This window comes from Tachysurus fulvidraco, chromosome 8 (genome assembly GCF_022655615.1).
Source record: "Tachysurus fulvidraco isolate hzauxx_2018 chromosome 8, HZAU_PFXX_2.0, whole genome shotgun sequence".
Classification (NCBI taxonomy): domain Eukaryota; kingdom Metazoa; phylum Chordata; class Actinopteri; order Siluriformes; family Bagridae; genus Tachysurus; species Tachysurus fulvidraco.
The window spans coordinates 4,923,586-4,929,052 of NC_062525.1; the positions used below are offsets into that span (position 1 = coordinate 4,923,586).

The window sequence follows — 5,467 nt, forward strand, 5'->3', positions numbered from 1 at the left end:
TTCCTAAGGTGGGAGAAGGCTGTTTTCAAACTGTGATTGTCTCTATTTGATATTTTTGGGAAGTTCTCCAGTTTGGGTGCTTTCTACCATTTCCGGTGAGCCATACTTTTCATAAAGTCTGTCCCAAATCAGACTGAGCCCATGTAATGGATGGTTAATGTGCACAGCTCTGATCCGTTTTGCATGTTCAGCTGACTCGGATCCCAGCCATTTTACTAGCAAGTCCATCTCCTGGCTAGGTGAGAGGTTCTTTTGTGAAGGATGCCATCCATGCTCTGAAAGTCTCTGGACAATCATTACAGTAAACTGCGTTAGGCTGGTGGACACTAATTCACATCTTGCAAGAAACTTGACGACATAAGACATTTGGTTATTTGCATGAGGATTGCTTTGATACTGTCCAGCTTGTAAGGGTGTAGCTAACTGGAATGGAAAATAGTCGAATGTCACTCGCCTGTCTCCGCTCTTTTCCTCGTTGCCTTGAAATGCCGTAGAACATGAGTGATACACGTCTTGAGGTAACCGGGAGTACGTGTCATGATGGGCTGAGAGTGTAAAGTGTATATCTGTGGATTGCGGAATGGTAGGGTACTGCGCGCCCTCTGCATTGACAAACTGAGACTTGAGTGGTGTGTCATAAAGACTATGCTGACCCTCCTGCTGCAGCACAGTAGTATGTTTTTGTTGCGATTCGGATACGTTCATGTATCCGTTATCATGAAATGGCACATCTAGCAGTGGCATTTGTGTGTCCACGACTCTATCTACTTGTTCCACTAAGTAAGCCTGTGTACGTTCTTTTGTGTCCTCGATAGGTAACTCTATTATAATCGAATTCCCTCTACTTTCTTGTTCTGCAGCTGCATCTAAGGCATTGGGCTTCACTTGTGTTGTATCTTGAAATACCAACCAGCAAACACACAGAGAAGTCATTCTTGATGGTCGCTTAATTTGGGACACCTCACAGCAGCCAAACATACACAAGTTAAGTGTCTAACAGTGGTGAGCACTGATAGCTCTTCTTCACAGGCTTTTAACAGTGCCAAGACATTGTTACTGCCACCTGCTGGACAGACCAATAGATCTCAACATACAACAGCTTGTATGGTTACTCTTTTTTTTTCCAGCTTTAAAGTGTCTAATGATGCCTGAAGCTTTCTTTCTGTGCTTGTTGTATTTTCAGTTCGCTTTCTTTCTTAGCAAATGCTATTTATGCTTTAGCCGCATTGGCTTCTGCTCTAGCCATCGTGGCTGTAGTTACGGTCGATGAGCCTCGTGAGTGCCGTGACGAACATGATGCATTAGATGTTTGCCTCAGTGATCCAGACTTGCAGCTTGACTTAGACATTGTAGAAGGGCTATCACCTTATGAGCTGGCTAGCTCCCCGCCATGGAGTTTGATACTGGTGGTTGATCACAGAGTTTTCGTTTTACTGTTCTGCCCTTTATCTCAAACGCCTTGCTTGAGTATGCAGTCAGATAACGCCCCCCAAAGACGACAAACTCGGTAATGGTTTTCAAGATTTACTGCTGTCCATGGAGTAACGTAAAACAGTAAAAGTACAAAATAAAGAACTCTAAGCATACATATTCAATAATATGTTCACATAAACACAACAAAGGCTCTTCATATTCCTTGTAGCTAGCATCAACTATTTCCAGAAATAGATTGGGCCATTCACGAAAACACAGAGATAATTTACGTCTGGCATACAAAATATAACAATTTACTATAAATACGCGTGAAAACTATGATGTAGCAATATCTGCATATCGAAAGTGCCTTCAAATCAACTTAAATCAAGGAGCCATTTCCCTGCTGCTGCTGCTGAAAACTAGACTGACGTTTGTGTCATCATATAAAGACTTAAACAATAATATGCAATACCCCATTTGAACAGAAGGGGTCACTCTAGAACAACGTCAACAAATGATACAAAAGTGTTCGTAGAGAACAGCACAATATGGTCCAGATGCCTTTTAATTTCAAAAGCATTGAGACAAAATGGTTAAAACTACAATGTTGTCATTATTATTAAGCAATTTTCTAATGTAATTACAAATAATGTATATACATGACATCAATACATGCTTAGAACACATTGCATCATAGCCTTAAATTAAATTGGGGATCAGGAGGAAACCAAATGATTGTCATCTAAATAATGATCACTGTGTTCCAATTAGCTTAGAAACATCAATAAAAAAATCCTTAAAGCTTTTTCATTTTAATCAATCAAACTGACACAAAATATGTGTTTATAGACTAATTATTATAAATAATATTCTTGGGACTATAATAACAACACTTAAAAGTACAACAATTTGTTTAGATACACCATATGGTCCAGATGTCTTTTAATTTGAAAAGCATTCAGACAGTAAGTTGGTGCCATTCTGCAAAGTGCTGCTAGATTCCATTCAAACAAAAGCTCAGACAAAATACAAAAGTGTTCGTAGAGAACAGCACAATATGGTCTAGATGCCTTTTAATTTCAAAAGCATTGAGACAAAATGGTTAAAATTACAATGCTGTCATTATTATTCAGCAATTTTCTAATGTAATAACAAATATTGTATATACATGACATCAATACATGCTTAGAACACATAGCATCATTGCCTTAAATTATCCAGTCATGTAAGTGGTTGTGATATAAAAAAAATTAACCCACTGACATCAACACACTACCCTTTGTTTCTATGTGGGGAGTAATGTTGTGGTGGGGGGTGTTTAAGCAGCTCACAGTCCATACAGCTAAAATTTCCCGCACTCTTTAGAGTGTAAAGGACATCGCAGTTCATGTGGTTTTGTTTATCTGTAATGTTTGTGATAATAAACATTTCATAAGGTGGGACTAGAACCTCTTCCTCATCAGGTATCCGAGAAATGTTGGTTAGGTTTGCACCAAAGGACGTGTTAATCTTAAAACAGGATTTATTGCCAAATATTTTGTGCATGTTTTTTTTTAATGAAGTCGATGCAAACCTGCCAAATCGCATTACATCATTAATCTTAGTCTCAAAACTAACTTTGGTTCTACGGAAAACATCAACACAGCTCCTCACTTTATGAATTTGTACGGCACGTGTTAGCAAGAAATGAAAGGCTGTGTATTTGAATGTTTTGGGGTAATAGTTTTTTCCTGAACTGACAGCATCATTGAATTTTGAATAAAGATCTCCTGGATGGGTGTAGACCTTTTATTATTCTTGTAAAACTATCATTAATGTTTGAGTATGTATTCCAAGTATCATTAAACTTTTTTATTTAACTCTTCCCCGAGGACCTTGTTTATTATCAGTTTGTAGGTTTCATTAGGGCAGCCTATAAATTGGTCATCAACAGAATCTGGTGCCATGTCCAGTTTATAAGCAGGGTTTTTTTTTCTATAAAATTAGAGGAGGGAAAAACATTAAGAAAATTACTGATGATAAAATGTCTACTCAGTGCAGAACTTGAAAGAGAAACCCACCCGGTTGGACAAAACTGCTTCAGTGTTGATGATGACGATGATGATGGCAGTAGTGGTGAGGATGAAAACAGCTTGCCTCATTGTTAATCTAAAATAAAAAGCATATATAGAGAATATATACAAATTGTATACAAATGACTATTCTACTAATGAGTGAGACATCAACTGAATTTTATCATTGTGGAGATTATTGAGTAGTCCTAGTGCATTTTTTGTATATCGTTCTCACACAGAAAAAAAAGGAGGCATGTCTCTGTTCTTTACGTAAACTCCAAACCTCTTGAAACATCTCCACTACAGTCTGAATAGTGCTTAGGTTTGTATTTGCATCTGAGTTGTGAAAACCATTGTGTGAAAGTTTGGTATGAACAATGCCTCAATGCACACGCAAATCAACTGCCTGAAGAGAAAAAGATTTCTGCTTTCTTTCTGATAACACAATGCATCATATCAACATGAAAAATATTGAAAACTTCAGACACAACCTCACATGGTTTGATAACACATTTAATTATTCCAGTAGCATAGTGAATAATGTTCTCATAATATAAATAATACAGTATTATGTCTTAAGTAAATGTACATTATGCTTGAAGATCAGATAATATAATTATATCTAAACAAACTGTGATGGAAGTAATATAACATTTCCTTGACGATCATAATACTCACAGATCTGATGCGCTCAAGGCTTCTTAAATATATAACGAGGAGGTGCTCAAACCAACAGTGTGTCAAACCTTCAACTCATCGCTATTTATACTCAACTACTTCCCTTTGTAATTACCATAAATGGAGTGCATTTGTGCGTTTTTGAATGAAAGACAGAAAGACAAAAGTGATGATTTACAAACCTGAATTATTTCTATTGGATTAAGGTAAATAATACGAATAAATGCAAATAGTTTTAACTGAATATTGTTTCCTTCAAGAGCAAGTTTGACTGCCAAAATTTTCCAATCACAGATGTTGTAGTTTTGCACTTCTTGGGGTCATCTTGCAGGAGAAAAAAAGCCGCAGGGTCCATCTTCCTCCCAAAGCACAGCCATAACCCCTGTTGCTGAGGCATCTAACACTATAATAATGTAGGACCTGGCAGGGTCATAGTGTAGGATGGGATGAACATGTGTATATGTAGTTCTGTACATTACAGCATTTGTGTGTGTGTGTGTGAGTGAGTGAATCCATTTGACCATAACACAAAAAATTCTGTGAAATCCTGAAGGAACTGACTAGTAAGAAAAAACATAGACTATTCTAGATTAATGCATAAAGATGTACAGCATTGATACTGTATATTTTCTCAGCTACAGTATGTTCAATGCCACATCGGCAAAATGTTTGACTCAAAAAATCAAAAGTGTGAAAGAAACAATAAGAAATGTCAGAGTGCACGTGTGGGTGTGGGTGTGGGTGTGTGTGTGTGTGTGTTTGTCGCCAATTTTTTTTTAGAGTACACAAATTAGCACATAAACTTCACACTATACTCTGCAAATTGAAAAAATGGCTGCAAAATCAGACATTAGTGTTATTTGTTAATAAAACAGCACTCAGATATATTTACTTGTTTACTTAATATTAGTTACTTATATTTAATTGGTTAAAATGGGGAAAATCTTCAGAGCTTGTATTGGACTGTAGATACAGCTTATATCTGGTGCTTCTAGTGTGAGAGTCTATTTTACTTGAATGTGGTTGTTATTTAATATTGCTACCTTTTTGTCACAGTTTGAAACTGTGTTTGAACCAACATAATTTACACTGAATATTTAATACAGTAGAACTACACAATCACTCACTCAAGCACTCTTTGACCCATAGTAGATTTTTAACCTTAATGTAAAGCTTTAACAGATTATCTTATGAGACAAAAAGCAAAAATAAAGCGTAACTTTGGGGAAAAAAAAAACCTCTATAAATCCTGGAGGGAATTATCAGTAAGAAAAAGCCTAGAACTCATAATACATAAAGTAATTATATATTATGCTCAC

General features: G+C 36.5%; 1 pseudogene; it reads right to left on the reverse strand.

Annotated features, from left to right (window-relative positions):
- Positions 1–2,688: 2,688 nt before the first annotated feature.
- On the reverse strand, positions 2,689–3,557 carry LOC113649537 (annotated as a pseudogene).
- Between the last annotated feature and the right edge of the window lie 1,910 nt (positions 3,558–5,467).